This window comes from Sorex fumeus, unplaced genomic scaffold, assembly GCF_029834395.1.
Source record: "Sorex fumeus unplaced genomic scaffold, SorFum_2.1 ptg000098l, whole genome shotgun sequence".
Taxonomy (NCBI): Eukaryota; Metazoa; Chordata; class Mammalia; order Eulipotyphla; family Soricidae; genus Sorex; species Sorex fumeus.
Genome location: NW_026606155.1, coordinates 10,637,302 through 10,663,476, shown reverse-complemented (window position 1 = coordinate 10,663,476; position 26,175 = coordinate 10,637,302).

The window sequence follows — 26,175 nt, the reverse complement described above, 5'->3', positions numbered from 1 at the left end:
AGGTTTTATCCCAACAGCCTCTATGGTCTCTCGAGCACTGAGAGGAGTAATTCCTGAGAGCATGAGCCAGGAGTAACTCCTGTGCATCGCCGGGTGTTACCGAAAAAACAAACAACGAAAAAAACCTCATTTCTTTCTTACTTTTTTCTTACAGTGTATATTAAGAAAACAACTATTAATATATCCTTAGCTTATCCATGTTCTATAATGAAGAAAAATATAGTTTAAGATCTGTGCATAATGCCGTGATTAAAATATCTGTTCTCAATTAATTTATCATCATTAATATTATAATAGACATTAGAATATGTTGTTAATAGAATATTATATATTGTAAAATGCTAATAGAATATTATGTATGGTGCATACACTATGCTAGTTTTAATATGATAATCAAGAGCATTAAAACAGGTAATATGTTTTGATTTCTGTGCTTTGTATTAGAAAGCATGTAATAAAAACTAATTTTAACTAATTTTGACATCACTAGTTGTAGAATGAGAAAAATTGGAGTTCTAAGAACAGGAGATCACATAAACTATAGTTTTCTTTTAGTGGAGGAAGAAGTCTTATCTACCAAAAGCCATTGCTTTTCAAGGCAAAATTGCTTGGATTTTTAAGTCAAAGAGGCCTATCTTGTTGTTGTTGTTGTTGTTGTTGTTGTTGTTGAATCACTATGAGATACAGTTGCAAAGCTTTCATGTTTGAGTTTTAGTAATACAATGATTGAACACCCATCCCTCCACCCACATTCTCCACCAATATCTCCAGTATATCCCCCCCGACTCCGTTCTAGACAATTTCCCCCATACTCTCTACTTTGGGGAATTATGGTTTGCAGTATAGATAATGAGAGGCTATCATATTTATTCCTTATTTATACTCAGCACACATCTCCAATCCCAAACAATTCCTACAACCATTATTGACTTAGTGATCCCTTCTCTATTCCAGCTGCCTTCTACACCAGCTCATGAGACAGGCTTCCAACTATGGAGCAATACTCCTGACCCTTGTGTCTATTGTCCTTGTGTGTCATGTTATTTTATTTTCCACAAATGAGTGAAGTACTTCTATGTCTGATCCCCTATTTCTGACTCATATCACAAGTAGCATGATACTCTCCATGATCATCCACTTATAAGCAAATTTCATGACTTCATCTCTCCTAACAGCTGCATAGTTTTCCATTGTGTAGATGTACCAAAGTTTCTTTAACCAGTCATCTGTTCTCGGGCTCTCGGGTTCTTTCCAAGTTTGACTATTGTGAACAGTGCTTCACTGAACATACAGGTGAAAGTGGCATTTCTACTGTGTTTTTTTGCACCCTCAGGGTAAATTCCCAGTAGTGGTATTGCGAGTCATATGGAAGTCAATTTCCAGTTTTTGGGAGAATTCCCATATCAACAGGCCTAATTTTATTTGAGGGAATGGCATTGGGTCACATTCAGCATTGCTAAGGTGCTCCACTAGACACTGTGTTCAGAGTTGCTCCCAGTGATGCTTGCAGGATACCTACTGCGGGAGATTCAACCAGGATTAACTGCAAAGGCAAGGTAAGTTTCTTCACCCCTGTACTATCTCTTTGGCCCCAGATCTGCTTTAAAATACTGCACTTACCATTTTTTTTGTTACAAAAACAAGATCAAAAGTGTGGAATCTAATCCCAAATTTTGTCAATGATAAATTTGGTGTTAAAAAAATTGGTATCTTGGATTGTTTGGACTGAGCAATAAAGAACAAATGTTTGCATATGCTATCCCATAATCCCAACACCTGGGGTGTTCAGTAATTTATAACTATTTTCAATGATTGATATTACAATCAGTGCACTATCTCCTGATTGTCAAAATGCCACTTGTAATTGATATTTGTTTTGAAACAAAAAGAAAAAAATCAGTCCTTCCATTATTTCTTTTGAAGTGATAAGATTTAGTTTTCATATCTCTCAACAATCTATTTTCATCAGTTTATTCCAAAACTGGCATTTATTATATTTCATGAACTCTGTCCTTTAGCCCTAATTCCTAATATTTTAAATTTAAATAGATGGTATTTGAAATTATTCAAAGGGACTGCATTATTTCTCATTTTACAAATGTTTTAAACACATAAACATTAAGAAGGCTCAGAAATAGCACATCTGGATTTTCTTCAATTTGCAAAGTGGAGAGACTGTGGGTAAGATAAGATCCATCTATATTATATTGTACAGACATAAGGATAGAGATTGTAAAGTAAAAGAACAGAGGACTAATCTGCAGACTATTTTCAGATGGGTTTACAACCAGTTATGGGGAAAAATGAAAATAATTTATATTATATTGAAAGAGAGTTATGACAAGAGATCCAAAAGGGAGCAGCGTTTTGCTATCAGATCTGCTGTTCTGAATCAGAAAAATGTATCAATCTTAGTCTTGCCAGTTTTGAGTCAAATTTTGACATAGATATTCTATGTGTTGTGTCTTTTGTAGGGCAATCATTAAACCTCTCAACATGTATTTGCACATTACAGAAGAGCAACACTTTCCTTAAGATGGATGTATGTAGAAAATAAGATTAAATGAGAAAATGGGTTAGAAAACGCTTTTACTGTAACTGTTCCACCTCCTTGAAAATATACTTAATTCTCCCTTTCTCTTGTAATTGTTTTTAATTCAATAAATACTTAAATAAACAAGATTTGAACTTAATCTGAACTAATTACCTCTGATTTAAAAAAAAACACAAAACTCTTTCATTTCTAATAAAATACACTGACAGATTTTTAGCTGGATTAAAATTTGAAATTTGTTCAAATACTTTGAAATTTATGGGGGAGTTTGGGGTCAGCAACCATAGCAAAATCATCCATTACTATCTTCTGCAATGTTAAAGATATGTTCTGTTTTATCCTTCAAAATCCCTTAAATGAATGACCATCTTAAATTATGCATACAATTCTGTGCCAAGAAAGTGTCTACTCTGAAGAATGGAAAGATTTTGCTTTATCTGACAAGAGAGTGATTTAAATAGTGAAGCTGCCAAAGAGCTGGTCACAAATGTTTTAATCCTTCTCCACACTACCTGATCAAAATCCTTCCTTTACATAACCAGACCTCTCAAAGCAGTTATGATCATACTTCTAGGCATGGAAAATATTTGCAATGCCAATGTACTGCAAAGACTGAAAATCACACCTTTAAATCTTGTTCATCACATTGATCTTACCAGAGAACTGAGTTAACGAGTATGCATTCTAGGTAAATACAACTATCAGACCGATCTCGCTGTTGTATTTCAATCATTTATCCCACAAGCAAGGAGATTTTAGAGAAAAAGTAGATATAAATCATATTTCTGCCATTGCCAAAACTATTAAGAAGTTAATGAGGATTTTATTTTCAAGCGTAGAAACTCTACTTTCTTGATTTTAATCAGGAAATTCAAATTTTACAACCAAATCATATAGATTCGTTGTGCCTCTGAAATCTTTTCTTAAAACATCCAGTTGGTCTTTGATCATCTTAGAAAGCTTTTTTTTTTCTTTTCTGTCCCCGTACAGAATGTTAAGACTTCCAGGTATCTCTTCCATGAATTCAAGAAACCATAATTTAACAGTCAATTAAAGAAACCACCTTGTCTCAGCTTCCTATCATAATTAGCAATTTATTTTTAAGTCTCCTAGACTAATTAAATAAATTCTTATGATAACCCCCCTTCTATTATATACACATCTGAGAAAGAACACAGGCATATTTTTATATGTGCTGCTGAAGTGAGCACAAAGCATAGACTTTTTATCTGAACAGCAACATACTATATATATGTATATATATATTTATATATGTGTGTGTGTGTGCGTGTGTGTGTGTGTGTGTGTGTGTGTGTGTGTGTGTGTACTGAGCGAATGAACAGCAGGTAGCGGGCGTTTGCCTTGCACACAGCCAACCTGGTTTTGATTCCTCTGTCCCTCTTAGGTAGCCCGGCAATCTACCGAGATTATCTCGCCCGCATGCCACAGCCCTGCAAGCTCCCTGTGGCAAATTTGTTGTGCCAAAAACAGTAACAAAAAGTCTCACAATGGAGACGTTACTGGTGCCCACTCGAGCAAATCAATGAGCAAGAAAGGACAGTGCTACAGTTGAGATATATATATATATATATATATATATATATAATAAACATTGTCCTTCCATTGTTCAGCGATTTGCTTGAGCGGGCCCAGTAACGTCTTCATTGTGAGACTTCTTGTTACTGTGTTTGGTATATCGAATATGTCATGGGTAGCTTGCCAGGCTTTGCCGTGTGGGCGATACTCTCTGTAGCTTGCCGGGCTCTCTGAGATGGGTAGAAGAATTGAACCCAGCTCGGCCCGGCTGGCTGCACACAAGGCAAATGTCTTACCGCTGTGCTATATATATTCAAAGGAAATTAAAATATACAAAATAGGACACTTTAGAATGCTCTTACAAGTTTAGAGTTCAAAAAAAATTCCCAAAACCTTTAATATAATCTTTAACTTGATTCATTGATGCTTCCTGAAAATTCTTAATTTTGTAGATGTCAAAGGTTCCCACCATCTAGTTTGTTGTGTGTGGCCCTACAGTGTATGGAGTTCACTGATTTACACCTCGTGATTTCTCAATAAATATTTCTGACAATTGTTGAAATATGTTATATATACCCTTTTTAGACCCAACCTGTCAGTGCCTATGAGTGAACATAAATTATGATTAGTCTATATGTCCACCTTTGCTAACCCTAAACACTCCATGTTGATGTTTGAACCAAGAATGGAAACTTCTTAAAATTTACTGAATCATTGTGGGTATGACACAAAAAGAGTAATGTTACTTTAATGTAGCAGTCTGGGTGTTAATATGATATATTCCTGCTATTAAATTTTAAGAGGCTTTAGAAGAAAAGGTATTAGCACAGGATAGAAGACATTTTACTGCATCTGGTCTGGCATTTCCAAAAATATTCCCCAGAAAGTCTCGCAGTCCACTCATCAGTGTGATGAGAGAAATATATCTCCCTTTTCTTTTTCTTTTTTTTTTTCTTGAGCTCTAGTAAATAAGAAGTTTCATGTAAGGCTGTGCTCGCTTGTCTGTCAGTCAACTTTCTATCAGCTGAAATGCATAGAAGAATGTAAAAGAAAATGAGGTGAAAGAAATGGGACTTTAACAAATAAAACTGAAAAAATTGGATTTGCCAGAACTATTCTCACTAAAAATAATACTGGATTTAAATTGTAATGTGCATCTCTCACTTTTTCTCTCTTTCTCTCTCTCACACACATATGATATATATGCATATATATGATGTTTTCAAAATAACAGTCTATAAAAAATTAAAAAATTCACAGCCCGTAGACTAGTATAAAACCCTTTTATTATGTAAGAGTGGTAGGCAGCAACCTGGAATGCTTACATAGGAGAAATCAGTCATCAGTGACCATGTCCCTGAAAACTTTATTTCGCATGGCTTCTGGAGAGCAATGTTTGCATCACTAAGACAATTATGGACAAAGTAGCTGCTAAAATTGTTTTTTTCTGAACTGAACATCAATATCAATTTGCTGTTTACACAGTGAGAGTTCTTAAACCTCCTTTTGTATCCAGTGAAAAGAGAAAACTACTGTACTATAATATCATTCTAAAAATTTTATTAGGAAAAAGGTGAAATTGTCTCTTACATACTAAATGTATCAGTTATTTGCTGTGCAGTGCTATAGAGAAACAACACAACATGACATCATGGCTAGCAACAGAAGTCAATAAATTAGGTAGGTTTTTTATTTTTTAAAGTAATAATTCTTAACATTTTTTAAATGTTATATTAAATGTTGCTGATTTTATTTTATTTTTTAAAATTTTTTATTAGTGAATCACCATGAGGTACAGTTACAGACTTACAAACTTTCATGCTTGTGTTTCAGTTGAGTATCCATCCCTCCACCAGTGCCAATTCTCCACCACCGAAGATCCCAGATCTTTACAATTTTTTAAAGAATATTGGGGGCCAAAGATATAGTATCATGGTAGGATGCTTGCCTGACATTCAGCTGACCCAGATTTTATCTCTGTTGGTCTGTAATTCCCTCAAGGCCACCAGGAGTGACATTTGTAGCCAGGAGTAAACCATGAATACTACTGGGTGTGGCCCAAAATCAAACACATACAAAAATAAACTATTTTATTGATGAAGTCATGATTCAGGGCACTATATTTTAGAAAATGGGTTTAAATATGTGTACAACACGTGGCCACTATTGAAGTTCAATATCCTTCCAACACAGACCCTTGGATCTTTTGCTTCTCTGTTAACCTCAGTTTTGAGTTCAGACTTTATAGAACTTTTGAAAATTTGGCTGTGTCTCTTCTTTGGCCTTATTTATTTATGCGTAAAATCACCTGATAGTTTTTTCTCTTTCTGGCATATTTCCTTTAGTATAAATCTTCCAATTCCACCCATGTCATAACATATTTTCTTTTTTTCATAGCTCAGTAATATTCCATGTAATCTTCATTTGTGTATTTCTTGTTGGATACTTAGATTGTTTCTATATATTTGCTCTCTTAAATAGAATCACAGTGACCATAGATGCATATTCATCTTCTTGCATCTGTGCTTCTATGCTATTTAAAGAAATACTTCAGAGGAGAAATTCTGAATCACATGGTTGGTTAATTTCGAACATTTTGACACACTTCTCATTTGTTTTCCATAAAACTGAGCCCGTTCAACTTTTCTTCTATGGTACACATAGGGTTCCATTTTAGCCGGTAGTTGTTAGTTTTGGTATTTTGGAAAGAGATCATTCTCACATTCTAAGATGGCATCTCATTGTAGTTTTGATTTGCATTTTCCTGTTAGCAAGTAATGTAAACAAGCAATTATTCATGCCTATTGGGCATTGATATGTTCTATTTGTGTATGCTGTCTGTTCAACTCATTAGTTTTGATAACATTATTATTATTTTCTCCATTGTGTGTTATTTGTGAGGGAACAGGGCAGGGACATTTGGCTGTGCTCATGGGTTTCTCCTCACTCTATGCTCTGAAATCATTCCTGGCTTGCTTGTGACCATATGGAGTTCTTGGGATCAAACCTGGGTTGGCTGTTTGCAAAACAAGTGCTTTACCCACTATACTGTCTCTCAGGCCTTTCTGGTGAGTTTTATGAATTATTTTTATATACAGACTACATTGATCTTTTGTTGTCTGTTATATGTGTGATCTGTTCTCCCATTTAGAACAGTTTTTTATTTTAATGATGCATGCTTCTAATGTGTAGAATCTTTGTGTCCTTTGATGAACTACCACTTGCTTCTTTTGCTTTTATTTCCCTTGCTGTTGGAAAACATGACTGAAGTTAATATTGTGGAATGTGTTGTTCATGGTTTTGTCAATGGATTTTATGGTTTCAGGTCTTACATCCAAGTCTTTAATCAATTTTGAATGTATTTTTTCTGTGTGCTACAAGTAGTGATATAGTTTCATTATTTTTATTTGGCAATATAATTTCCCTAGCAAAATATGTTGAAGAGACATGCCTATCTCTATTCATATTTGTGGTACTTTTTGCATATGTTCTTGTATACTTGTGTGAGGGTTTATTTCTGGGCTCTATTTCTATTCCCTAGATTTATGTATATATAGTCATTCCAATAGCATATTGTTTTGAGTATAGAATTGTTGGTTCTGGGGGCTGTGGAGATAATTAATGAATATTAAGACTATAGATTATTTTTATGATTTAGTGTCATTATCAGAAAAAAGAAATATGCTTCATAAAAATATTGCTAGAAAATGTTACACTATAAAATTGTGTTCAGGGGCAAAAGAATTCTTTATTATAAAACAGTTGTAGCAGGATGGAGAATTAAGCAGAATTACAAATGTAACGAATCTCTGGTCCAACTTTTTATTTACATTTCAGAGAAACTCTGGGCTCTGGGCTCTAATAAATGGGATGGGTCAAACTTAATGGCTATTCTTATACTGCATGATGTATTTTGTGTATTACAGTGGTCTAGAAAGCACCAGAGTCTTACTCTAGTTCAACATCACGTGGATCACTACAACTATAGCAACATATTAAATGATATATAAAGATTAAATAAATAAGAATTATATCTCATATTCATAGAATCTGTTGAAATTAAAAATAAATCATTTCACATGCACTGCATCATTTAATTTTATAGAATTCTGTGAAGGGACCAAAGGAATAGCTCCATGGGCCAAGTATATGTTTTACGAGCAGGAGGACCTGGTTTAATTTGTGGTACCACATGAACCCCTGGACACTACTGAAAATGACTCCTGAGCACCTGTCCAGGAGTATCCCCCTACCAAAGCCATTATAAAGCAAACAAAAAAAACAAAACAAACAAACAACAAAAAATAGAAACTCTATGAAGAAGTTGAGATTTTCATTTGCCACAGAAGGAAATAATTTCTAGTTCTTTTTTTTAAGTAACAGTTGGCAGTAAAACCTAACACATATCATAATCTTTACTTTTAAAGCACAATAGTTCTCAATAAGGCAGTCACCCTGCTATATGATGCTTTAAAATATGCGGTACTCTTTGTCCATTTTCAAAAGGACTGAGGGTAACTTTGACACTCAGGGTCAGAGGCCCAGTGCCAAGCTCTGCTGCAAGTCCTGATGGGCTTTAAATAATTCCACACAAAGACTTTTATTCCTAAGAAAATGTTGGTAGAAAGATTCTTGCTGCCGTTGAAAATAACCTACTGTATTTTATAGATTTTCTCAAATTATTGTGTCACCTAATGACTTTATTGTACTTGTAGAAAATTTGTTCTATGTAGTGCTGAATATACACAGCATGCTCTACTTAAAACACATTCTGCTTCTGAAATTACTGTGCTTGCAACATATTAGAAAGGAGAGAAGGAAGAAAGGGGTGGAGAAAAATAGGAAGACTATTTGGAAGAGAAAGGAGAGAGGGAAGTAGAGCAGGAAAGGAAGTAAGAGAGAAGGAAGCAGGGCAGAAAAGAAAGACAGTGACAGGCAGAATGGATGCATGTGTGGACGAAGAAGACAATAGTGGAACTTAATTAAACATAAAAGAGAAGGAATTGACTCAAGCTTACGTTTACTCCAACAGAAAGAATATTTTATTTTATGCTATAGGTGACACCCTTAGTTAATGATAATGTTATACCCAAGGATGAAGTGTTAAATATCAAATATGTAGGGTGTTGTTTAACATTGGTAAATGTTCTAAAGTGAGAAATAAGATTATGGCTTTATAAAGCATCTAAATCTTTCTTCTGTGATAATCTTATTTAATCTCATATGTCTATTGACTTTTTTCTAGCATGCTTATAGACCTTTTGACTTAAATTAGAAGAGGCCAGCTTCTCACATCTCTGCAATTAGCATTAAAGAGAAAATAATTTGGGGGCAGACAATGTTTATCCCATGTTTTGACTTTAATTTCTTTTTGTTTCTGCAATTTTCTTTGTGAAACATCTGGAAATCCTGTTATATCATTAGCTTACTCCTTTATATCTAATAGTCATTCAGTATTTTTGCTGATCAAAATTAATTGGAATAAAATAAATAGCAAATTTACTTATTCCATGAAAATGTGTTGACTTACACTTATTGGTATATTAGTAATTAGAAGTAGGACATAAAATTGAATTTGTATATAATAATTATAAACATTGAATTTACTTATTAAAATAGAATATTTCATAGCAGGGCTTTATTTTTCTTTAATCTAATGAAAAAATCATGTTTTCTTCCTTTTCTGATTCTTTCTTACTAAACAGATAACTAAGGCAATACATAATTTGTTTCATGGTTTATTGCTCATTCAATCATAAATATCTCCTCATCTCACCCTCCTAGCCTCACCTTAGTTTTTCCTGTTGAGTATTTCCTGCAATCTGTTTTATTTATCATGTACAATTGGCAAATGAGATCACTAATTAGTTTATGCATTAATTACTTTTCCATCTGTGTTTTTTTTTAAGACTCAGGAACAGCAAAGGCAGCTAATTAAGACTAACTATGGCCCATTATCATTTTACTTCTTGGTTTTCTTATGAATCCACATGCTGTTTGCTGCCAGATCTGTTTGCAACCGCACCTTCAGAGGATTTTTTTTAAATCTCATCTGAGTAAATCTTCCCTATGATTCTCAGTTCCTGCTTATTTTAAATGGGCAACTAAACTAGATACAAGTATAGTTCTAAATAAATATTTCCAAAGCTATAATAGCCTATTCTGTACTATACATTTCCATATACAGTAATGAATAATACACATAATTTTAAGTTTGTGTGCATTTTTTCTTTTTTTGATTTCCTTTGAGAAAAATACATAACTTGAAATTACATCATTATCAGGATTTTTCAAAGTACTGGAAAAAAACTGAATATATCTATAATTTATGTATTCAGAAAAATCTACACACAAAACGTTCAATTTTCTAAGATGCATTTGTGTTCAAGTGAAGGGTGTGGATATAGGCATGTGTGTGTATTTTTCTATAGACAAAAAGTTGAATAAATTAATATTTTATTTATGAATATTCCTCATAAAATAATAGCAATGAAATTCATTGCAACTGTTATAAAAGTGTGAATTATTAATAAACATTTCCTTCAGACTTCTAATTATATAACTCAGAATAGCTGCTATTGAAATATGATCATTCCAGAAATTTTTGTTTTTTCCCCCTGAGATAACACATAAGTAGTTACATCTCTTCTAACAAAATTGCCTCTCCTTATAAAATTATAAATTGCCAAAGATCACTGAGAATAAACCTTGAGATGGGCAATTTCTAGTTCTTGACTCAGGGAATACAGAGCAAGCACTCTGGAAGTCACACTGAGAGTGGCTTGACCCTCAAGGGGAGGCTTTGCTTCCCCTTGGAAGTTCTGAGACAGATGATTCTAGTTGACTCTTGGTGTTGGAGTCAATCTTAGAGGAAATAGGATTTATTTAGAATGGGACACTGCCAGGAGACAGAATGGCAAGTCTGTCTCTGGTAGATCTCTTATAGATACAGTATCGATAGTAGTAGGTGTGTTTAACAAGGCAGATATTGGGAAACCACTAAAAAGAATGAGCGTTCTCCCCAGGAATGTTCCATCTGCTGCATGATCTAAATAGGAGTCATGTTTGTCAGTGACAGAAAAGTTAACTGTTTCTGCCTCTGTCCCTCACCATCATAATGAACAATTGCTTTCTACTTTATCCAAGCAGATTTTTTGGCAATTTCTCCCAGAATTTTAATTTTTTGTGTACAGAGTAACAAGAAGTCTCACAATGGTGACATTACTGGGCCCGCTCAAGCAAATTGATGAATGATGGGAGGACAGTGACAGTGTATTATGTACAGATTATATTTATAAAATAGGGAATTGGGTCATATTATATGTTGGTGCAATGTGCTTTTTAAAACAAAAGTAGGTTAGGGGATATGAATGACAACCTTTCAGTACTTTCAGTATCTGATTTGCAAACCATAATGCCTGAATAGAAAGAGAGAGAGAGAGAGAAAGAGAGAGAGAGAGAGAGAGAGAGAGAGAGAGAGAGAGAGAGAGAGAAGTGCCTTCCATAGAGAGTCAGACTGGGTGTGGGATGGGGGTGATGGGGAATTGGGGACATTGGGGACACTGGTACTGGGAAATGTGCACTGGTGGAGGAATGGGTGTTCCACTGGATGAGTGAAATTTAATCATGAACAGCTTTGTAAGGGTCTATCTCACAGTGATTCAATTAAAACTATTTTAACTAAAAAAAAGATGTTAAATATTAATATGGAATTCACTAAGATTTATACATTTTGGCTGAGTTTTATCCTGTTGGGTGTCAATACAAAGTTCTTTAAATGAATTGTATGTTGACTCCACCACAGAAAATTTGGATCATAATTTGCTCTTACACACCAATGTGTATCCTATTGATCATTATGCTTTTTCATATATTATTTGAAACACACTGATTATGCAAAAGAATATGAATGTGAACCTTTATTGAAATAACTAAAAAGCAAAAAGGGTTTGGCCTCCTAGAGATATAACTGCAGACCTTTCAGATAAAAGACATCTACTCTACCACTGAGACTTATTCCTTGCTTCAGGAACACATTTCTATATTTAACAATATGAGCGTACTCTTTTTAGTAGTAAATAAAGTTCAATTGGTCTTTGGTGTGTGTGGGGAGGTGGGGCATGACAGTACCTAAAGCTGTGCGAGGAAGACCCCTCCAAAGTGATCAATAAAACATGTAGTTGAGCACATAGGTCTGCAATTGTGTGCTGCTTGTGCTCTGATGTGCCGGATTACACAAACCACCTTGGCAACTCTCAGGAGCCTGGAAAACTTCTACCATATGGAAGACCATGCGATGCTCAGGATTGAACCACAGTTGACCACAGGAAAGATAAGAACCTTATTAACCCTATACTCCTCCCCAGTTATAGGGTTGCTAGCTTTAATCACTATATAGTATGCATAAAAATTTGGCTCCTGTCCATGAATATGTATATGCATATATGTATTTATGTATACGTGTATGTGTATATGTATATGTGTATATGAATATATAGGCAGATGGTCAAACTTCTTTGTCAATACACTGAATGAACGGTTTGAGGCTTTTCATGTTCCTGCAGCTAGCAGACACCGTTGGGCTACAGTAGTACACAACAGGGACAAATGGAGATGTTACTGGCACCCGCTCCAGCTTATCATTGAACATTGGGATGACAAGTGATACAAGTGATGTAAGTGTATATGTACATATGTATATCTCTATTTATTGTTTTTGAAGGGCTGGAGCGATAGCACAGCGGGTAGGGCATTTGCCTTGCTTGCAGCCAACATGGCCGACCCAAGTTCGATTCCTCCTCCCCTCTCGGAGAGCCCAGCAAGCTAACGAGAGTATCTCACCCACACGGCAGAGCCTGGCAAGCTACCCGTGACATATTCGATATGCCAAACACAGTAACATTAAGTCTCACGATGGAGAAGTTACTGGGTCTGCTCGAGCAAATAGATGAACAATGGGAGGACCGTGACCACTGTTTTTGAAATCACTCTATCTATCTATCTATCTATCTATCTATCTATCTATATGCATGTATTGTACCATTATAGCACTGTCCTCCCATTGTTCATCAATTTGCTTGAAGGGGAACTAGTAACATCTCCATTGTGAGGCTTGTTATTGTTTTTGGCATATAGAATACACCACGGGGAGCTTGCCAGGCCCTGCCGTGCAGACGGGATACTCTCGGTAGCTTGCTGTGCTCTTGGAGAGGGATGGAGAAATCGAACCCAGGTCGGCCACATGCAAGGCAAATGCCCTACTCGCTGTGCTTCAGCCCATGCATACATTATAATTGCAAAATGATTAGAATACTCATATATATATATATAAAACACACAATACACCATGTGCACATGTACATCCTTAAACACTTAATGAAGAATTTTGGTATGGATTGATAACTGAAGGGTATATATATCTATATATATATAGATATATAGATATATAATACATATATGTATGTATGCATGTATATGCATATATATATTTAATTAAGACAAAACCTCTTAAAATATTTTAGCTATTATATTCCCACGTACTACATATGGGAATGGCCCTTTCCCCGTATGGTCATAGGTATTAAATTTCATAAGCATTTTCATTTTTGGAAACAATGAGTGAAATTGGCATTACATGGTTATAGTTCATATTGCCATTAAAAATATAGGCGTAGTTTTTTGTTTATTATATAATTATTTGTATTTTTTTGGTTCACTAGGTTCTGATATCCCAGTGAAGAAACATAAATTCTACAGGAAAAGATTCAGTTCCCTAATAATTACTTGAGGAGTAAAAAAAGGTAAGTGCTCAAGGAAATACTCCTAAAATACTGAATTTTACTTCCTTGGTTGTTTTTTCTGATCATGATTCATTCAGAGAAAGTTCACTGGGAATGACTGATGCTACGATCATCATGTTCTGGGTTTGTTTTACTACTGACTCGTGATACAATTTCAATTCTTGTACTGCACTGTACATGAAACAATTTGTATATCAGAAAATTACAAATTGTTCTGCTAAAAAAATAGTCACTTTAATTGGATATTCTATTTTGTAGTGAGTTTTATTGATTTTCACATTTTTGATGTAATCGAAAATCTAAAGGCATTTAATTAAGGTAATTTATATAAATTCAGCAAAAAGATTTACAAAAATATCACTCATCAAGTTTGAATTTCCTGTTTTTAGATTATTTCTTCTCTCATTTGTTTAATCATAGCAAAGCACCAAAACAGTCAGAGATGCATAGAAATTACCCTTCAAAAAGATAAGATCCAAGCAAAATTTTATTTTCAGAGGTGCAACTTCTCTTTACAGACTGTATAGTTGATAAATATTGTCAGTTTCTATATCATAAATTGATATTTTTCTAATATCTACTACGTTAAGCTTTCAGCATACAATTTATTACTGCTAATTTACCTTTTCCTCAAGTAGTATTTATTTGTGATGAATTTTTCATTTGATCTGAGATTTACTGAACTCAGCAAATTATTTAAAATACTGCAAAATAAAATTTAGCTTTACTCATTTCTACATTCATTAGTCAGCATTCAAACTGAAAATTTGCAAGATTTCTTTAAAAAATTATTTAAATTTTCTGGGCCAGAGAGCAGATAGGGAACTTGCTATGCGAAAAGAAGCTTACATCCGCAGCATTCTACATGGGCCCCAGGGATTATTTCTGAATGTAGAGTCAGAAATAAACCCTGATCATCATTGAATATAGCCAAAAAAATAATAAAACAATATTACATTTTTGGTAACACTAAACAGCTAAATTAAATAAACATGCAAATAAACTGTAGGTATGAAAATTCCTTAATGATGGACATAGTGTGTAAACAAATAGTTTAAGAGGTCTTCTTTTTTAGTTCCTGGTGGTGGTAGAAGGGGCACACCCAGTAGTGCTCAGGGATTACTCCTAGCTCTGTGCTCATGGATTACTCCTGATAGGCTCTGGAGACTGGATGGATGTCAGAGATCAAACCCAGGTTGGTAGCTTGCAAGGCAAACACCCTACCTGTCATACTATCTCTCTGGTCCCTAATCTAAGAAGTTTGAAACTGCATACCTAATACTTGCAGAGGTCTAAACTAAGTTATATCAAACAAGCACATGAAGAATAATAACGGACTCATTACATTAAAAAAAGATGCCCTTATTAACATTAAGAGACTAGATTTTAAACATAAGGTGGTTAATTGATTATTACAGACTTTTATGTGATGGATATCAAAGAGTCATGTGAACTTTCAATGAATCTACGTTGTAGATGACAAGATACTGAAAGTAGTTAAAAGTCAAATATTGAAAAAGAGCATTGATTGAAATGATCTAGTGGCAAGTTTTATAGTTTATTATAAGTAGGTGATGACTATGAGTTGTTAGAGTAGTGGAGGGACTCTTGATTTTCCTGTGTGGGACCTTAAATATCAGAGAATATCAGAGAAACAAAATCTATGAGGTGTAAGAACTGCTCTCCCCACCAGGCACTGCCAAAAGGGATCTCTGAGCACAGAGTGAGGAGTAAGTCCTGAGCACTGACAGGAGTGACCCCCCCCAAAAAAATCAAAATAATGACATTAACTAATAATAAAGGTTTTATGGTCACCGTCCTCCCATTGTTCATCGATTTGCTCGAGCTGGCTCAGTCACGTCTCCATCGTTAGACTTCTTGTTACTGTGTTTGGCATATCAAATACATCACAGGGAGCTTGCCACGCTTTGCCGTGCGGGCGAGATACTCTCGGTAGCTTGCCGGGCTCTCTGAGAGGGGCAGAGGAATCGAACTCAGGTCAGCCATGTTGGTTGCGTGCAAGGCAAATGCCCTACCCGCTGTGCTATCGCTCCAGTCCAATAAAGGTTTTATAAAAAATAAACAAAAATATTTGTATTATCTTTAACCTGTTTTCTTATATGACAAAGGAGACATTTTAAATGCATTTTTGAGAAGAGATATTACATATTCACTGCATTATATTTATCCAAATATCCATGTGAATGTGAAATAAAATTAGAAGAAAGGAGTTGTTCTCAAACTGTCCTGTCTTTGATAAAACTCTTTCTCCTTTTATTTGGGTCACAATACCCAGGATAAATAATTTATGTACAGGATGACTGATACACAGTGGGACATAAAGCCTGATTTTCTGTCACACAATAAAACTATGTAAAGTAAAAATAAATAAATGACAAAGTAAAAATATAAGACATCTTTGCAGGCGAATCTCTCATTCACTGCTCTTAGGAACATAAATAAGCACAAACCCTTTAAAAAACCATTTGGCAACATTTACTACAACAGAATATATACATGCCCCTTGAAGTAGATTCTCATACATATGCCAGAAGCAATGTGCTATTTTGATACTGAAATATATGTAAGAATGACACACTAAAGTGCAATTCATAATAACCAAAAACTGAGGACTATGGAAATGTAACTAACCGTAGAATAGTCACTGATGATTTTCCACAAAAAAAAAAATTACAATACTTCTAGGATAAAATGTTACCGAGCTATAAAATGCCAAATCATGGATAGATTTATTAAATAGATTATGTAGAGTTTTAAAGAAAAAAAAGTGTGTATGATATGAGAAGGTTGGAATGTGGTTTCTATAAGAGTATGAGCTGTGATTCTACAGGTAAAGAGTGAAACAATTTTTCAAGATTCATGTTCTGTAATCTGCCCTAGATACTATTAGCATAGAGTGTCCACTTTGCAAAAACTCATTAAACTTCATTTGGTGGTCATGCACAATTTACATTGCATATTTAACTAAAAAATAGAGATATTTATGTTTATCCTGGCAATTTGTAATAAGTATTCTTAGTTTCCTTATTATTTTTCTTTCTTAATAGCATAGGAGAATGATATGATCATTTAAAATAAAACACTTTTGAAGATTCTTAAGAACTAAACATGCAATAAGGTATTTAGGCATCTATCCCAGGGATATAAAAAAATTATTCTCACATAGTAACCTATATTAAATGCTTTATAATATCCAAAAGGAGCAAACAAAAAAAGTAGCTATTTTCCAATGAATGGAGATTTATAGATGTAAAAGTAAAATACTATTTAGCAAAGCAATGAAAAGAAAAAAATTATTGAATGAATAATAAAAGAAAACAAATTTACATACATCTTAGATGAATCACAAAAGAGGTATATACTCAGTTGTGGGTATCAAAGAAAATGCACTATATGAACATATAATCCTGATTTAAAATAATATATTTAATATATTTATTATATATTTATTAATATATTTATAATATAAATATATTTTTATAATATATTATTTATAATATATAAATATTATTTACATATATTATTTATATTAATAATATATTATAATATATAATAATATAATATAATATATAATAATATAATATAATAATATATAAAATATATAATAATATATTATATAAAATATAATATATTATTTATAATATAAATAATATATTTATTAATATATTTAAAATAATATAGAAATTTTTTAAAATTGATGTTCTCCAGCATATATGCAAAACACATTAACAAGAAGTCTCAAAATGGAGACTTTACTGGGTTCACTCAAGCAAATCGATGAATTACGGGAGGACAGTGTTTGTTTGTTTGTGTTTGATGTTCTCCAGAGATTAGCAAAGTGTTATGGGATTCAGGACAAGAGAGAGACTTCATGCGAATTCTTTGATTGGCAGATCATTCTATATTTTAGCAATTTGTATAGATATACAAGCCTATACATACGCTAAGATAGCATGGAACTAAAATATGTGCATAAATAAGCATAAGTGAAATGGACAAAAATTAATATGATAAGTGGGTTCCAATTTTCACTGTCTCAATTGTGATACTATGCTTTGGCCTCGGAGAGAACTGGGTGAACTCTCCATTCTCTCCTCTCTAAATAACAACATTTAAGTTAACATTTTTTTTAAAAAGTAATGCAGTTAATTAAAAATTTTTGGTTACAAGAGAGCCACTTGGCAATATACCTCTTCTATCAGAGATACATAGAGAAACGTTTTGAACGGATGAGCTCAAGTGAAACTAGGCCTTTAAGTGAATAGTCAATGGAGCCATTAGATAATGTGTGAGGTCTGAAGGAAGAGGGGACTTCGTCTTTGTGTATATGAGACTGTATGTGTATGTGTTGGAGGGTCAGTTATTAAGAGAGTACAAGGGAAATAGAAGAAAATGTTCTCTGTGCACTTTCAGTACTGAATAAATACACTGTCCAGCCAACATAAATGTTTCGAGGCCACCTGGAAAACATATCTCTCCAGTAGAAAAAGTGCCTGGGTTTAGCTTTTGAAAATCATATTTCTAATGTTAAAGTAACATGAAGAAAAGTTAGAGAATAAGAAACTCAAAATTCATAATATATATATGTATAGATACATATATATGTATTCTCTTGCAATATCAGCTTTCAAATTACAGTGTAGGAACTTCGTTTACATTCTATCTCAAGAATATCTTTTCCCAAAAATGATGCAGAATATTTTTCTTAATATTATTTGCTTTTCTTGTATGATTTTTCCCTATAGATATATATAGAAAAAAATTAAAGAGATTTTCTTGCCTCAAACATACTATTCCCATTCCTATAAATGTGGGAACATAGTGACTTTCCTACAGAGTACAATATGGAAATAGAGGCAAGGTGTAAAAAGTGTAGAAGCTGACAGATACTAACTTAGCAATATGTGTACATATGGTATTTAAAGGTGGTAAGGAGTGAGTGATAGAGAGGGCATTTCAACTCTATGATCTTCTGCATGAACCTATAAATCAAATAAAATTATTTAAAACTATCATACAAATCCAGTGGAATGTGGACCAATACCTCTCAAAACTTTGCACTTCATCAAAATCAAGCAAGTCTGAGAAATTCTGAAGTATTGGAGAGTCTTCAAGAAGACATGCATGCAGTCTCTCAAATGTACTATGATACCATAGATGCAATAGGTAAAAGAAAAAGAGCATGAAATTTAAAAATATGAAAATATAAATAAAATATGAGATTTATTATTTTCTATTTATTAACTTATTTTAGCAAATTCACTTAAGATGTTAATAATAGTGGAACTGGATCAAAAATATATAGGAATAGTTTGTACAAGTTTCAAAATTATTTGTTGAGTCTAAACCCTATAAATCAAATGCTTATTTAAGAATTGTAAATAAATTTTAAAGCTTTGATTTAATAAAAATTTCTGGAAAATATCATTTGACTTAGAGCTTTGCAATTTTTACATCTCTTGATGAATAATAAGAAATCACTTTGCAAAAGTTTTATTTTCTAGACTTGTAACTACAGATAATTTTCATAGACTCATTGATCATCACACCTAAAATGTATTACATGCTTTAGAAATAATAATAATAATGAGAAACCTACTTTTCCCTAGCAGAAAAAATTAAATTAGCAGAAAAAATAAGGCAGTAACTTAAAATTATGTCTTCTCTTATACATCAGAATAGTGAAGTATTGAACTATCTTCTGACAATTTGAATCTATTTATACTGTTTTTCTTTATTTTTTATTTTTTTTCTTTTTGGACCACACCCAGAAATGCTCAAGGGTTACATCTGGCTATGCACTCAGGAATTACTCCCATCGGTGCTTGGGGGACCATATGGAATGCTGTGGATTGAACCCAAGTCAGTCACATGCAAGGCTAGTGCCCTACCTGCTGTACTATCAGTCCAACCCCAAATCCTGTTTTTTATTTTATTTTATTATTTTATGTCAAAAACAGTAACAATGATGGTTCTCATTCCCCTGACCCTGAAAGAACTCCCAATATGCCATTGGGCTACACTAGCACATGACAGGGACGGATGGTGATGTTACTGGCGCCTGCTGAATAGATGAATGGGGTGATAGTGATTATTTTTTTTAATGTAGGAGTACTTCTATTTATTCAGCCACTGATTAAGCTGACTAAAATGTACATGAATTCCACATTAATTTTTTAAATTTTAAATTTTCATTGACTATCTATCTGTGAGATAGGCCATTATAAAACTGTTCATGATTGGGTTTCAGTCATACAATGATCCAACACCCATTCCTTCCATCATACATTTCCCACCATCAATTCCCCCATTTATCCCCCACCATTCCCCATCTCCCCACCCTCCATCCAAGCTTATCTTTTTTTTTCTCTCTCTTCCCCTCAATTTCTCTCTCTCTCTCTCTCTCTCTCTCTCTCCTCTTTCCTTCTTTTGTGTCTTACTGTTTGCAATGTGTTTGTTCAGGATGTTCAGTAATTCTATCACGGAGGCAAAGCAGGAGTAGCTTTTTAACTGGGTGGCAGCTTTGGGGTGTGGAGGTGACCCGTGAGGCTTCCAGAAATACAGGGAGTTGGGGAGAGGTAGCCCATCCTGACCTTAAGAATGCTGGAGAAAAGGGAATGCCCTGTCACAAAGGTGGGGTGGGTTGGTGGGACGGGATGTACGTGGTAGGAGGGATGCCGGGACCATTGGTGGTGGAAAATGGGCACTGGTGGAGGGATGCATACTAGATCATTGTATGACTGAAAGGCAAGCACGGAAGATTGCAAGCCTGTAACTGTACCTTACAGTGACTCACTAATAAAAAAAAAAAAGAATAAAAAAAAAGCTGGAAATTTCAGTCACAAAACCCGCATACACAAATTTTCATCAGATTATATCTTGGTGCATTTTGTCCAGAGATGTTGAACTCTGGCCAGGGCATACCAGTGATTTTGGATTGTGGAAGCAAGTGACTGCCAGAGACTCAGCTTGGGCAGGTACCAGGCTGACCCACGTCCACCCCCACCCTCACTCCGATTTACTCTGAACTGAGATTAACTGAAGCTTTTGACCCTCTTTTGAGATTTACTTATGGGTCTCTGAAGCAAGGCCGGTAGAAGAGCTTCAATGGTGGCACTCGAATTGATTCATGGGGGTGACTGCTGGTGCTTCCAGAACTATATGGAAGTGAGAGAAAGTAGCCTATCTCAACTCCAAGACGGCATGGAGATTTCAGTCACAAAACCCACATATCTAAATTTTCAAGAGGTTAATACCTGGGTCAGGTCCATGCTGAGATTCTGGAGTTCAGCTGGGGGCATGGCAGCAATTTTGGAGTGTTGGGAACAAGAGTCTGCCATGGGTTCTGCTTGGGCGGGCACCAGACTAACCTGCTTCCTCTGATTTACCCTGGTCTGTTGAGCCTTGCATGGGTCCAATATTAACTGTGACTTTTGATCTCTTTCAAGATTTATATGGGAGTCTCTGAAAAAAAGGCTAATAAATGATCTTGTATTCCTAAGCTGGAGGTAGTTTGTGAGCATGACTTCCACATATCTAACCTTGGACCATTTAATTTCTTGGGAAACTTGGTCCCGAGTTGCTGGGGTCCAGTCAGAGGCACAGATGCAATTTTGGGGTATTAGGAAGCCTGAAGGCACCATCAGGCTGCTGATGCACTCACCTCACAGGTGAAGGTTGACCTGCTGAAGGCACTACACCTCCTAAAAAATATTTTTAAATTGTTTATATAAGTCTGTGTTTATGTGTGCATGTCCTGATGATAATGCTGGAATTCTGTCTGCATATGTGTCATATATAAAATATAAAAATCATATTGTGTATTTTTATGTGTATTTTTCCTCTTAAAAACAGTAATTTCTTGATGTGTATTTTTCTCTTAACTTTAAAACAGTAATTTTGGGGCTGGAGTGATAGAATAGCCGGTAGGGTGTTTGCCTTGCATGTGGCCGACCCAGGTTCAATTTTCAGCATCTCATCTGATTCCCTGAGCACTGCCGGGAATAATTCCTGAGTGAAAAGTAACCCCTGTGCATTGCCGAGTGTGACCCAAAAAGCAATAAAATAAAATAAAACAGCAATTTATACCTTTTGAAATAACTTGTTTTATCTAAATAAAAGTATTTTATATTTCTTTAATATTTATGCTTTAGGAGAACAATAAAACAAAAAAATAAGGTTTTTTTTTTGAGATTCCATATCTCAAAAAGCGCAGCCTTACAACATTTGACTTTCTCTAGTTTCATAGTATGCATTCAAGATCCATCTAGGTAATCATGAAGCAAATGACAAGATGTATTTAGCTTAAGGGTTTAATAATATTTTATTGTATGTTATACTGGCATTCACCATCATTGATCTATCATGTCACTTCCATGCTTGCTTTGACTATTGCAAGCAGTGGAACACGGAAGTGAAAACAGCTCTTCAAAGTAGTGACTCTGTTTCCTTCAAATAAATGTCCAAGAATACAGGATTTACATAGAAGTTCTATTTTTACATTCTTGAGCCACTTTACTCTTCTTGCCCCCTCTTCCCTGACCTTACCTCTTCACCCAGTCAATCACACATAAGTTTCTGGTTCAAGTTGCACATATAAAATACATTTTACTTTATCTGCTTGCTCTATATTAAATGTTCACAATTCAATTTCTTTACTCTTGGTTGTTTACAGAATAAATTGGATTATCAGCCTAGACATTTGCTTAAAAATCCTGGAATACCACTATTTTAACAATTTGCTTGACAATTTCAATTTTTATTGGCTAATAATTGCCATTTCCACCCACATACCAGAAAATACTTCCTAAGCACTAATAAAATTATGGTGAAATATTAATTACTTGCTCTATTTTATTATGCCTATACTGCATTAAAATAAATATGAGAATAATAATGCACTGAGGTCATTTCCCTTTAGTCTGTCTCTTCTTTTTCTTAAATTGTGTAACCTTTCTAACAATTTACTTCTGTTTTCAGACAAAGTCTTGAATCTTACCATGTACATAGTTAACAGTAGCAGGGAATCCTTTAAATTCTCAAGTAGAGCTAAATCTTTGTCCTGTCAGATCAGATTCATGTTCAACCTCAAGTATATTTTTTGGAACTAATGGTAATATTTGGCTAAAAGGAAATGATACCCAGGGCATGTGAGCTATGTTTAAGTATGTAAAAGGTTGTCAGTCATTAGAGCAAATGAACTCTTGCCATAATTCTGGAGGCTGATCAATATATAATTTAGAGGGAAGCAATTTATATTTGTTAGTATGAAAGAACAATAAGAACTCTAAACAAGTCAATGCACTGCCTTGGAATATCAATTGATCATCCTAGAAATGTCCCGCCCCCTTGGAAAGACTGTTTCCAGATCTCCTTGCACTTGAGGAGAGAAGTCTGAGCAGGGTTGCTGCTTACCTCTGGTTTCTTCGTGTCTGTGTCTCTCATTTGCTCTCACTATGGATCAGATTTCAGCATGTGGTAGGTAGATAATAAGGATTCTACAAGTCCAGACATAGTTATCCATAAGGAAAGTCGTCGCTTTCCTCACTGTCCAAGTTTCTTTCCAAGGAAAGTGCCTATATCATGGTTAGTTCCTAAGCTCCCCTGAACCAACAGTTATTGCTAGTGTTTTGAACAGGATGGATAGTTGAGACTAGCCCCTACCTGTGGCTGAGTAGGTGGGATGAGATTATTATGTAGAGGCTACCAAGAGGACAGATCATAAGAGGAGGGTGCCAGGGGAATAAAAACAATAGGAACTATACAGAGAGATCTGAATGTATTACAATTCTTTGAAAGTCTATCTCCACTATTTCTTAAGAACCAATAAATAGGGCTGGAGCGATAGTACAGTGGGTAGGACATTTGCTTTGTGAAAGACCAAACCCCGGTTTGATTTCCAGCATCCCATATGGTCCCCCGAGCACCGGCAGGAGAAATTCCCGAGTGAAAAGCCAGGAGGTAAACCCTGTGCATTGCTGGGTATGACCCAAAAAGAAAAAAAAAGGGAAAAAAGAAACAATAAATATCCAAGTAATCTTGAGGTAAGTCTCCAAAATATAGAAGTTCTGTGAACATCTAATCTGAATAATTTCAACCGATTGTAATATTTATTCCTAAAATTAAATATCCATATTTTGTTTCATGTAAGCTACTTTTGAAATACTGTCAAAAGATGTCAAAAGTTCAGAAAAAAATTAAAATACTATCAAGATTTGACTTCCTTCTGCACTATCTACTTGCCAGAAATAGTTCTATCATTGTCTCTTTATAACCATTAACTTTTGCTTTATTCATATCCACCACGGGCCAAACTTGGGGAAACAGCATGCAAACCTTCTCATTATTTTGGTTTACTCAACCAAGTATTAAGCCACTTTGCTTTCAAATTAGCAAATGATTAACCAAGATATGAAAACATTTGTGAATTTGGAGCTTTGGCTGGCATTTTGTAGAGTGGAAATTAAACCCCGCACAATGTGAGAAAGTGGCTTGGAAGTCTCAAGGTTTCAGAAAAGCAGCCAGGTTAGGAGTAGGGCAAAGTGAGAAGGCAAAAAAGAAATCTGAGAGGAATTTAACATGGCAGAATTGACTCACAAGTGTTTCTGCTTTTTTTTTTTTAGTTCTTAAGCAGACATTCATGGAGTTGTTTTGTTTTTTTACATATTCATGCTACTCAGTGTTTTGGTAAAAACTGCCAAAATTTGTGCTGATGGAATATACAAGAGCCACCCAAACTTTTAGCAATTTCTAAGAAAATATTAGCCATATGGAATGAGGGTGCTTTATTTTATGGCCAATAATGATGTCAGCAAAATACAGGAAATTTTGTGAATATAAAAATTCAACGAAGGGGCCAGAGAAATAGCACAGAGGGTAGGGTGTTTGCCTTACACCTGGCTGACCCAGGTTCAATTCCTGGCATCCCATATGGTCCTCCAAGAACCACAGGGAGTAATTCCTGAGCGCAGAGCCAGGAGTTAACTCCTGAACATCACTGGGTGTGATCCAAAAACCAAAAAAAAAAAAAAAAAAGAATTCTTTTCAACTAAACTCGGGATGAGGGCATAGTACAATGAACAAAATTAGGGGACTTGCCCTGCAAGTACCCAACTTAGTTTCAATCCCCAGGATCTAATTTTGCTCCCTAAATCGAATCAGGACCCAAAGCCAGTAGTATCCCCTGGGTCAAAGTCAGAAGTAACCCCTGAGCATCAATCATTGTGCCTTGCTCCCCCCCCCAAAAAAAAATCACACACAATACATTTTTTCTATCTTCAGCCTATTTCCTAATATGAAATTATGATTCATTAAAATAGTATCCTTATAGGTAATACATAAATATTTAAAACCTCCAAGTTTTGCTTTTCCCTGTGCTATCCATTGATATTTTGTATACTATGACATTAGTTGCAAGTGATGGTTGGGTAGGAATTGAAATGGGACGTTTACAATATACATAGAGAAACGTGTTATGATTTATTTGTTAATTTTTATTTTTAAAATATGTTTCAATAGTATTTTAACTTTTGAGAAATGGAAAAAATTACAAGTCGTAGTTCTGGTTTCAGGGAATTCAGTTTTGAAATGTCGTTTTAGAAAGAACATAGTCATCTAGTTATTCATCTATATAATAAGTTTTGAGTGACTACATTTTAATTTACATTTATTTCAACTTTTCATTACGTTAAAGAACTGTGCTTTACAAAGTTATTGTTAGTTGTTTTTTTGACAGTATTCTAGCACCAGTCCCACTACCAGTGTCAACTTACCTCCATCAGAGTTCCCAAGTTCCTTCCTAATCAGACCCACCCCCAGCCTCTAAAGATGACTGCAAAACATTATCAGGACAAAGCCTTTTACAAACACTTTTAATTAGTGTTTATTGATATTTTATCTCTGTAAAAATCTGACATGGGTTACTTATGGCTTCACCTTTCTGTTTAGGGGGATTTCAAAGTTTCCAAGAAGCCAACTCTGCCCCTTCACTCTACCACATTTTTGGTAGCACCGGGGATCGAAGCTAGAGACTCATATAGGCAAAGCAAGTTCTCTACCACTCACTTATGTTCCTGGCCTCAAAAAATGCATACATCTCTACAGACGTGATTTCCATGAGTTCAGTATTTATTCTATACCAAAGCATTCAATAATGATTTCAGAGACTTGAGAATTTGATACAACTGACATACATATGAAGAAAAGAATAAATCCAATTCATTAATTCACTGTAGAATAGATTGGTTCATGAGAGATCCTCTGATT